Raw genomic sequence first — 12,192 nt, forward strand, 5'->3', positions numbered from 1 at the left:
TCAGCTCCTCTCCCTTCCAGACCCCTCTCTTTCCCAGATTCTGTCCCTTCCAGACCCTTTCCTTCTAGACCCTCTACCTTCCAGTTCCCTTCCCTTCCAGTTCCCCTCCCTCCCAGACACATCTCCCTTCCAGACTTACCTCCCTTCTAGATCCCCTCCTTTCCAAACCCCCTCCCTTCTAGATCCTCTACCTTCCAGTTCCTCTCCCTTCCAGACCCCTCTCTTTCCCAGACTCTGGCCCTTCTAGACCCCTTCCTTCCAGACCCTCTCCCTTCCACAACCCCTCCCTTCCAGATCCTCTCCCTTCCAGACCCTCTCCTTTCCAGAACACCTCTCCTCTAGATCCCTCTTCCTTCCAAACACTTTCCCTTCCAGGCCCTCTTCCTTCCAGACCCCTTTTCTTTCCAGACCCCTTTTCTTTCCAGACCCCTTTTCCTTCAGACCCTCTCCCTTCCAGGCCCTCTACCTTCCAGACACCTTTTCCTTCAAACCCTCTCCCGTCCAGAACCTCTCCCTTCCAGACCCTCTCCCTTCCAGACCCCTCCTTCCAGACCCCTCCCTTCCAGACCATCTCCCTTCCAGACACCCTCCCTTCCAGACACCCTCCCTTCCAGACCTTCAGGACATCTGGTAAGAGTGAAGCTTTAGGTGAGGCAGAGAAGGGTACAGGGGAGGGGAGGAGATCATGTGAGGAGGAGGAGGAGGAGGAGGAGGAGAAAGAGGCCGTCTGCACCCTCATTGATGTAATCGTGAAAGTGCAACTCTGAGAGGGGCGGTTGGCACTATCGTGGCTGAATGAATAGCTAGAGAGAATTATAGTCCCCTAAGACCAGAGAGAGAGAGAGAGAGAGAGAGAGAGAGAGAGAGAGAGAGAGAGAGAGAGAGAGAGAGAGAGAGAGAGAGGCCCACCTAAGTTAGCTGTTTCTCTATGGCTCTGACGTACAACCTACTAAACTTCTAAGTCGAAAACTGTTATTCACATCAACTGGTTTTCGTTGTTACTGAAGGATAGACTTTTAAACTGTTTAAGCCTTCTAGTATTACTTAGACTAAAACATCCTCAACTATCTTTTCATCTGTGATGCATATGACGGTGTGACTATTAAATATATTATCCTGACTGTATTCGCATAAGTCGTTTTTTGACTTTTGGAAAGTTGTTCATACTTTTTAAATTAAACTTTTCAATTATACAAACTACGGAGATCAAATTTTCGTATAGCCTGTTTCATTGTTTTAATATAATCGCAGGCCGTTTAGAATTTTTCTTATTTCTTATTAGCTTTTTGTGAATAACTTTACTCTCATATTAGTTTCAAACCGCATCATATTTCATGTTTTCATATTTTGTTAGTTCCAGTACCTTTAAAATTTTGTAATATTTCCTCTCAGTCCGTTGGTTTGGCTTTGTAACAATTTCCTCACTACTTTTTATATTCTCTTTCAGCATTGCAATTGCACCTTTTCCTTGACTTTAAAACCATAAATCCTGATTCTTAACATATTTCTATTTCTATAAGACTTCTTATTCCAGATACAATCTCTCCTTCTGACAAGAAATTCAAGATGGCCATATCTGCCTGGTTATTCACTTGAAGTAAATGGATGAATGAATGTATGAATGAATGAAACTATCTACTGAAAGCTTCAGCTGTTAGATATTTCACAGCGTCATTCTCTCCACTTATCGTTAACACCTGTGGGACCGATGACAGCTTACCATTTTTTATATATATCATTAATCTTCAGGTTCAACATTGGTCTAATATTTACTCTCTCATAATAATAAGCTGAATTTATGGGTAGATTATTCATGAAACTAAAAAGATTAGCTTTCGAGTGAATTAAATCTTAAAACCCCTTCCCCAAAACGGTACCAGTAAAAGACTCGTAAGGGACTTGGCGTGTCTGTTGAAGTCAAGGTCTGAGAGTATAAAAGAACCTGTTGAACCAACTCTCCTTTATGGATGTGAAGTGCGTATGTTGAATGTCAGTGAGAAAAAAAGTTGAAAATTAAGTTGAAGATATTGAGATAAAAAGTTTCCATATGGCATGAGAATTGAAAGGCTAAAAGTGGCGAAAAGATGGTATATAACTCGGGATTACCAGAAGGAAAGACAAGAATAAGACTTGTAAAATGCTGGATATGTGATGAAGAAAATTATGAAAAAAGAGAGCACCTTAATATCCTTGAAGCTTGAGAGATTGGGGGCCAGGGAAAACAGATGACAATTGTGGTGCAACTAAAGGTTGCAGTTGCCAGTTTACAAGGCACTTTCATCCAGGGCAGGTGAATTCACAAATACCATAAGCCCTCTAGTGGGGATTTATTTTTCTTGTGGGTAAGAACTGATGGCAAAGTTATTAGTGAAGGCTGGGTTGAGTTGTGCGTATGAGCAGCATTTTCTTAATTTCCTGTGGAAAATTTTTTTCTTTGCTTAAAAGCTAGGATCACTAGAATAAGAGCTTTGTCCATTTAATATCCTTTGGTACAACAAACAAGTAAAAAATGCGCCGAAGAAAGTTTTCTGTACAACGTATAATGCTGTATGAGCCGCGACCCATAAAACTTTCAGCCACGGCCCGGTGGTGGCATGTCCTATAGCGTTGCCAGACGCACGATCATAGCTAACTTTAACCTTAAATAAAATAAAAACTACTGAGGCTAGAGGGCTGCAGTTTGGTATGTTTGATGACTTGAGGGTGGATGATCATACCAATTTGCAGTCCTCTAGCCTCAGTAGTTTTTAAGATCTGAGTGCGGATAGAAAAAGTGCGGACTAACGGACAAAGCCATCTCAATAGTTTTCTTTTACAGAAAACAAAAAATGGAAGCGAATTGCAACGAAATTGATTCTGCAAGTGCTGAATAACCAGATCAAAAGTTATGAAGTTGGAACCAATATAATAATACCCTGTTGTCCATAAGTACTTTCCAGTCGAAAATTCTTTGAAACTGGAACTAGTTGCTCGTGAATGGGAAGAATAACGTACAGGATACAAGTTTGGACGAAGTAGGGATTACAATTATACCCAACTCAAAGAGAGGGTAACCATCTAGATATGAAGGTGACATCAGGTATGCCTAATTTGGGCCATGTATAGTATTACTGACGTCCATTTTAGAGAACAAATGTTTTCTGGGTATTTTTAATGGCGAAGCATATTGGCCATTCCTTTCCTACATAGAGGTGGATCAGCTAGACAGAACATGATACTGTAAAGGCAGTAGTGAATTCAGTTAAAGCAATCTTATGTCTCTTGTTTCAGTTTTTGAAATTAAATTAACCTGATTCGTCAACAGGATTTAGAATTTCCCGAAAACGCCTTAGATTTCCCGAGCTGGATTTTTCTCTTTACACAATAGGAATTCAAAGATGGCTCTGAACCACTTAACAGATAGTTCGATAAAGTTCCAGATTCATTGCATAGCACTGAATACATTGGAATCCCTCAATAAATAAACTGGAACTGTAGTGGAGGGGGCTGATCTTCAATACCTCAGGGGTGTCTATTCTTGACTATAGCCTCACCTGCAATTAGCATTTATATTCACCGAATGGAAAAAGGGCAAATCACTTCTCCCTAATTATCCAGTCGCATATTTGAGTGGGCTGATAACTGGAATTAAATCGTTGATAAATAACAGAAGCTCAGGGGAGCAGAAACCGCAGTTGATTTATGCACTTGGAAGCCAAGTACCAACTGACCATAGAGAGAAATGTACTGATTAGCAAGGGGCTTTGTAAGGGCATTTATTTAGAAAAGTAGTCTTCTGGGGGCAGTAAGAGGTTTATCATAATTTGAAAAAGAGAATAACGAATTCAGTACTCACTTATCACAGTTTTGGGAGTATGCAGGTTGTTATAAATTCGCCTTTGGAAGTTCATCACAAGACAGACCTTGATTGAAATTCCATGGAATTTTGGTGACAAATAGATATGTCTCAGAAGACTTTCACATTTAAGAGAACAGTAACAAGATCTTGAAAACTACTGAGGCTAGAGGGCTGCAAATTGGTATGTTGATCATCCACCCTCTAATCATCAAACATACCAAATTGTAGCCTTCTAGCCTCAGTAATTTTTGTTTCATTTAAGGTTAAAGTTAGCCATGATCGCTTGCCAAATTTCTAGGTCATGTTTGCCCAGCAACTGACCTAGATAACTCTGATGACTCTTTGACCTTATTTGGGTTCATAGAACCGTGATCTTCGTCAGGTCATGAGGCCAGACACGTTTGAATTTGAAGTCAATTCAAGTTACCATAGCTGTTAGCAGTGTCAACTCTGATTCACATCTGGGTCAGAATATCGGGGCCTTGTGTAATGCAGATAAATAGATATGGCTCATTTTAAATCATTCAGAAAACCAGCAACGCTCATTCATGTGACTGATGGAAGAAATTTGTCAGATATGATTAATGTTCAGTCAGGGGTTAAAACCACAGTCTCGCCAGCAGAGACTGGGACTATATTTCGAAGCCTTTTGGTGTCGTTTCATTATTCTAGCTTGTTTTTATTTTGATCTGGTTTTTTTTTCATTTGTTCCATCAATACAAGATAGTCTTGAGTGTAGGTTTCAATGCCAAAACTTCTTAATTATTGGGTGTTTTTACAAGTATTCAGTTTTGTTTGGCCAGTTGAGTTCATAGTAAATATTCACATAGGAGATTAGCGTTTCAGAATCAGAAGTATTCTTTTTACGGTTTGAGTGCTAAGTTAATATTTTTCATATGGCAGTTTTTAGTTTTCTGTAAAAGAAAACTATTATGCCGGCTTTGTCTGTCCGTCAGCACTTTTTCTGTCCGGCCTCAGATCTTAAAAACCTACTGAGGCTAGAGGGCTGCAAATTGGTATGTTGATCATCCACCCTCCAATCATCAAACATACCAAGTTGCAGCCCCCCAGCCTCAGTAGTTTTTTTTTTATCTTATTTAAGGCTAAAGTTGGCCATGATCGTGCGTCTGGCAACGCTATAGGACAACCCACCACCGGGCCGTGGCTGAAAGTTTCATGAGCCGTGGCTCATACAGCGCTATATGCTGTACAGAAAACTCGAAAGCGCCGAAGAAACTTAGGCGCATTTTTTACTTATTTATTGTAACCCAGTAAATGGTATCTTTAATATTGAAAGGTCATTTATCAAAGGTTCAAATTTGCACTGAGTACCAGTATATTAGTCAACAACAGCGCAAGGTTCATTAATTATGTTACAAGGCATTTGGTTGTAGCTCTTGAACAACAGAACACATCAAGAAAGATGAAATTTTGACCCCTTATTGAAACCTCAGTTTCATTACGCCTTGTCTGAAGTTTCTAAGCAGGTACTGTACCTGCTGACTTATATGACTTTAGAATGCTAAGCAGCTTAAGTTACAGAGATTGCGAGTCTTATTCAATGAAAGCAGCTGTTCAGTAGTCTGAATGAATGTATCGAGTGAGAGTTTGATTCAAATCGGACCATCGATTGATGACGGATAGAATTTAAAGTTGGCAATGGCTTGATTTACTCGTACAATTGATGTTCACGTTGATATATATATATATATATATATATATATATATATATATATATATATATATATATATATATATATATATATATATATATATATTTTTTTTCTCATCACCTGAATCTTGTTCTTCATTATTCATAGTTTCTCATTTCTCCTCCCATTTCTTCTATGCCCTCGTCTTTATCTCAAACTTCTCTCACACCTTCCTCGCGTCCCTTCACACTGTAATTGCTTTTTCTTATCCCTTCCCTTCCCCAAACATCATCCTACCGTTCCCCTCTCCCTCCCTCCCTCTGCCTCTTCCTCCTCCTCCTCCTCCTCCTCCTCCTCCTCCTCCCATCAGCTGTTGGGGAACGGGTGACTAGGGCGCACTGCATCCGCGACAGGTACTAATAGCCCTCCGCCCACCTCCGGGATGACTACCCTCCTCCTCCTCCTCCTACTCCTCCTCCTCCTCCCCTCACTCACCCCTACATAGGAACCTCAGTCCCCAAGTCATGCCGCCTTTCCTTCACACCTATATTCCTTCACCCCCCACCTTTCCCCTTCTCCCCTACATCCCCGCCTTCCCCCTTCCCCAACCCTCACCCCTTGACTTTATTACGTTTTGCCCACACTTCTCTCCCACACTTAGGCGGTGGATTTTCTAAGAGCCTTTTTCTCTCTTTTTTGTGGGTTTAGTTTTCGTGGGAAAAAAACTGACTTTCCTAGATCTCGGTATTTCCAGGTTACAATGACGAGAATGTAAACAATGCGAAGTTTGATGATGATGATAATGATGATGATGACGACTACAGTGATGATGATGAAGAGCAGCCAAGTTTTCTTCCTGCATTCATCATCAGCCTCGTTCTATCTAGGACGTATTCTCACCTTTTCCTTGTACGTGTGCTTGTGTGTGTGTGTGTGTGCGAGTGTGTGTTTGTATGTTTGTTCGTGCTTTGTGCATGCGTTTAGTTTTCCGAGGCCCAGAGGTTATAATATCCTTCATAGCACAAACTCCCCAACCCCCCATCCCCTAAACCTCTTCTTCATATGCACACAATACTCTCTCTCTCTCTCTCTCTCTCTCTCTCTCTCTCTCTCTCTCTCTCTCTCTCTCATGATTTGTTTTACATATTCTGATAGATTTTAAATTTTGGCTTTTTATTTTTTTTTTAAGTTTCGATTTTTATGGCCAGAGAACTAAGTGGGTACATCAGTTGGTATTTAAATTCATGCTGGTTTAAAAAATTGGGAGAAATGAGCATAAAAGAATTAGTTACGTGAATACAATAAGTATGTATATATATTAATATATGTATATTTAATATATATAATTATATATACAAATATATCAAGTGACCAAACCACCTCGGTGCACCTATCCTTTTCCCGAAACATTTTGACACAAAACCTGGATAAAACGAACATTTGATCTTGCTCTAAGAAGGACTCGTCGAGACACTTCTCTATCCTGTCTAATAAGAATTTTCTCCTCATTCTAACTTATCCTGGAAAGGTAAAATTTTCCCATAAAGATATTTTCGTTCCATTGTCAGTTTCCTAATTGAGCTTTTAACCCTTAAAATTCCAAATCACCACATACGTGTATACCCTTTGTTGCTATGAATTTGACATCACAGAAGCCAATCCCCCGTAGGGGGGTAGCGCCGTCAGTGCACCTCACGGGGTGCACTGTAGGCGTTACTAAAGGTTCTTTGCAGCGTTCCATAGGTCCCTAGCTGCAACCCCTTTCATTCCTTTTATTGTACCTCCATTCACATTATATTTTTTCCATCTTGCTATCCAGCCTCTCTAACAATTATTTCCTAGTGCAACTGCGAGGTTTTCCTGCTGTTACACATTTCAGACCTACCTACTCTCATTCTCCTTTCCAGCACTGAATGACCTAATAGGTCCCAGTGCTTGGCCTTTGGCCTAAACTCTATATTCCATTCCATTCCATTCCATTCCATTCCAGAAGCCAGTCAGTCTAGATGAACTGGCCATACGCCATCACGGGCTCTTGATCCTGAGCGGCCCCTGAATTGAGAAGTCAATTTCAATCTTGCCCTGTGTTCCTCTGGGCATAATGTACGCTTGCATTCTATGCCCGCAGTCTCGCATGCCTTGCATTTTCTATTTGGTTTCACTGCTCCAAAACAATTATCTTCATAGAATGTGCCAATTTCTTCTCATTTGTGCCACAGCCGTAAATAGTTCAAATCCCAAATTAAGATAATCTTAGCTGTTCTCCTGCAATAGTGACCCAGTGCAGAGGCCCGCAAAGCCTATTCGTATATCCATTCAACACCACTAATACTGGATAGACCACACCTCACGCGGTGCACTGTTGGCATTACTTAAGGTTCTTTGCAGCGTCCCTGTGGCCCCTAGCTGCAACCCCTTTCATTCCTTTTACTGTATCTCCGTTCATATTCTCTTTCTCCCATCTTACTTTCCTAACAGTTGTTTCATAGTACAACTGCGAGGTTTTCCTCCTGTCACACCTTTCAAACCTTTCGACTATCTATTTCCCTTACAGGGCTGAATGACCTCATAGGTCCCAGCGCTTAGCCTTGGGCCAAAATTCTATATTCTATTCCACTGGATTGGCCAGTTTCGGCCAAGCGGCAATAGTCAATGTCTGGGATCGTTCAGGAACGAAATGCGATTTCCTTCATCCCCAGAAGGAACGGATTCTTCCACTATTTAATAATCATTTCCTGTCATAAGGCGACAGTAACGTTATATAGAGTATCTTTCGATTTTCAGATAGACCATTGCTCATTTGTACAAATAAAAATGTATGCTGTGTATACAGGCTTACATGACTTTTGGATGTGAAGAATCACTCTCTCTCTCTCTCTCTCTCTCTCTCTCTCTCTCTCTCTCTCTCTCTCGTGTTGGTCGGCCATAAAAACCTAAAAGGCTTCCATTTATTTTTTCATTTTTTTTTTAGTTGTTTTTGCATTCCTTTCGTTTGTGCATTTTTTCTTGTGGATTGATTATCTTGTTATCTTTGTTGTAAGTTTGTTTTTGTCGCAAGCCATTGCGTTATCCATATTCTGCTGCCTGTTATATCTTTTGTTGAATATCATTTACGTCAATAGACTTTACTTGACGTCAAATGGGAATTTCAAACTCGTGTTTTTTGTGCTTTTTCTATTTGATCTTGCATTAAGTATATTTTCAGTTCAATTCTTCATATTTATATCATCTCGATTATATTAGTCGAACTGATAAGTTTCAACTTTTCTCCTGTTAAGTTTGTAATAACTTATTCATTTTTATTTTTGCTTTTTTTTCTCATCAGATTCGACTTCTTTTTAGCATACGTAAGATTTATATTTGAGAGATTCATCTCCATTTCGGCCGCCCTTCAAAACAATTCGTCGTCTTCTGCTGGGGGCGGGGAAGGGGGGGCGAGCGGGAAGAGGGGGACGATTAAAACGGCCTCTTGTGAAGAGGTAATGAAACAGTAACAAAAAGAAAAGAATGTACTTGGAAGCAACATAAGCTTAAAACTCGCTTGCTTTTCGATCGAAGTCCTGATGGATTTACCAGAGATTTTCACCCCTACCGACCTCGCTGTCGAAGGCTTTGAAGACCGTGTAAACAGCACAGTACATGGGTGCATTCACAATGAAAATATATTGTTTATGATTTACGGCCTGGCATCAAGAGGAGTGAAGGAGAAGAAGACTCTCTCTCTCTCTCTCTCTCTCTCTCTCTCTCTCTCTCTCTCTCTCTCTCTCTCTCTCCACTTGGTGGGGGCCTGTTTTGGCTGTGGTGGTGGTCCTCTTTGCCCTGTGTATGGGCGAGAGACGAGAACAAAGCCCGAAATTTCGTGGCGCCGTGACTCCAGAGACCCCGTTCTCTCTCTCTCTCTCTCTCTCTCTCTCTCTCTCTCTCTCTCTCTCTCTCTCTCTCTCTCATAGTTTAGTACTGACGACCTAGAGGTATTGTCGCAGAGATTTTTCCTGTATGCTTCATAAGAGATTCTAGGTACAACTTACTTTAGACTGATTCAGAGGCCTCGTCTCCTCTCTCTCTCTCTCTCTCTCTCTCGCTCTCTCTCTCTCTCTCTCTCTCTCTCTCTCTCTCTCTCTCTCTCTCTCTCTCTCTCTCTCTCTCTCTCTCTCTCTCTCTCTCTCTCTCTCTCTCTCTCTCATGGTCATAGTTCAGTAATGCCGACCTAGAAGTATTATTGCAGGGATTTTTTTCTGTATGCTTCATAGGAGATCCCAGATACAACTTACCTTAGATTGATTTAGAGGCCTCGTCTCTCTCTCTCTCTCTCTCTCTCTCTCTCTCTCTCTCTCTCTCTCTCAGTTCAGTGCTGCCGACTGCAGTTTGCTTTTTTTTTGTATAACTTCATAGAGTTCCAAGATGCAATTTACCATAACTGATTGATTTTTTAACTGCCACATTATTTATTACTAGGTACTTGTATATTTTGGCATGTAGCATACTGACAAAGTTCTAATGAACACCGTATTCTTTGGAAGCCTGAAATTCGAGTTAATGGCCCTTGTGGTGGTCTTGTTCCAATAATAAAAATAAAAATAAAACTAGTAATAATTATCTAAGGGTATTTTTGAAATTGTGTCCATAGCACTAGAACACTAACTTAGCTTTATTTTCACAAAATTCAGCGCCTGTTACATGCCTGTCTTCAAATCATTGGTAAATTCTTAAGCTAAGAGTCCATTTGAAAAATTAACCTCAATTTGTTTTGTCGTAGCACGCGCTATTTTGCGTGAAAAAGTGTCCTTGAGTGAAATACCTATTTACTGTGGTCTTTATGCTTACCTTGGTTCTTGTTAAGAATAAACAACACAGTTTCTGTTCCCGAAATTAAATCCGAACTTTCAGACCCCGAGCCCTGTACCTCAATTAAGGGGTGACCAGTATCATTCATGTGGTCAGCTCAAATATGTACAGCCTGAAATGCGAATTGTATCATTATTTCACTAAATGTTTAGCTTTTTTAGCCACATAGCATTCAATACAAAACTAACACATCTCTCAGATGTTTTTCTTCGACCGTCGAAATTCCTTCGGAGCCAAAAAGACAAAGAAAACAGAATCGATCTTTTTGTTTTGCGGCATCGAAGCAAACATTAGCCACTTATTCGGTCCGTAGCCGCCGAATACTCCAGCTGATTCATCAAGGCATACTATAAATACGGGGAGGAGGCCACTTAACGCCGATAATAAATCGCGCTAAGTAGGGTCGACATTGATCGTCACTCTACAAAGATGGATTTATTTACACTCCGACCATGTCTGCCCATAACTCCGACCAAGTTCACTTCTGTTTCTCTTGAGTGTGTGTGTGTGTGTATGTATGTGTACATATATATATTATATATATATATATATATATATATATATATATATATATATATATATATATATATATGTATGTATGTATACATATATATATATATATATATATATATATATATATATATATATATATATATATATATATATATATATATATATATATATGTATATATATATATATACATACATACATACATACATACATACATACATACATACATACATACATACATCCATCCATCCATTCATCAATCCATCCATCCATCCATACATTCAGTATATCTGTAAATTAAGTTATTTGATTCAGACACAATAAATAAAAATAAAAAACGCAAAATGTCAAAAATAACGACAATATAAAATCTGCTTAACTCCAGCATCAGGCAGCATTGAAATCAGCACCCATAAATAGTCCAACCACTGATGCTAAAAGAGAAACAGAAATAGAAGTCAGTGAAACTTGGACATTCCTTATTGCCCCTAAACATATATCAACAGTTGCCAAAGTTTTCAACTTTCCCTCCCTAGGTCCTTCCCCCGTGCGATTTTTTTCCCTACTTTTTCCCCTACTTTTTCCCTACTTTCCCCCTTTCTACTGTACGTAATATGGCTCCTTTCCCCTCCCTTCTCCACCCCCCCCTTCCCCTCCCTCCTTCCTCCCCCCTCCCTCTCTTCCCCCACCCCTCATCCCGAGCATTGAAAATATTGCCTGAGTAATAAATCTATTGTTCTCATTTGAGTAAGTGGTTCCTCTTTGTCTCTTCAGAAAGAAACTACAGAAAGAAAGGAAAAAGTTTCTGATTGCATTTTTTCATATTCACGATATATACTGTGAAGTAGGCTAATTATGTGATTGGGATAGACGGGCTGTTGTTGTTGTTGTTGTTACTGCTCTCTCCCCCCACCCCTCCCCCCTCCTTTGATGGATGGTTATTGTAATAATTCTTTCGCGTGATTAATGGTTTCTGTTACTGCCGTGACAATTAATCAATAAATGCGATCAGAAATATTATATATAACTTCTGAGACCCTTAACTCGCGTCTGCTGTCTTTGCGGACACTTTGCATGTAGTAAGTGTGTTTGTGCTTGTTTGTGCTTTGGGCAGTTTTGTAATTCTCTTCATTTTCCTCGGTGTATATCTTAACAATTCTTGAATTCGGTCTTCTTGGAGTTTTGAGGTCATAAAGGCCAGTTACGGACTTTAAGATTAGATGACCAGCAAGCTTTTGTGTCCCAATTCATACCAGAACTTCATTTGATCAATTTTATAATTCTCTTCATTTTTTCAGAGATATATATATATATATATATATATATATATATATATATATATATAT

At 39.8% G+C, this 12,192-nt stretch overlaps 1 long non-coding RNA gene across 1 annotated transcript in view; it reads left to right on the top strand.

Moving 5' to 3' along the window:
* The window catches only part of LOC136847854 (uncharacterized), a 200,426-nt gene that overhangs the window by 19,394 nt on the left and 168,840 nt on the right, over positions 1 to 12,192 (top strand). The window lies entirely within an intron of this gene.

Source organism: Macrobrachium rosenbergii, chromosome 17 (genome assembly GCF_040412425.1).
Source record: "Macrobrachium rosenbergii isolate ZJJX-2024 chromosome 17, ASM4041242v1, whole genome shotgun sequence".
NCBI lineage: Eukaryota > Metazoa > Arthropoda > Malacostraca > Decapoda > Palaemonidae > Macrobrachium > Macrobrachium rosenbergii.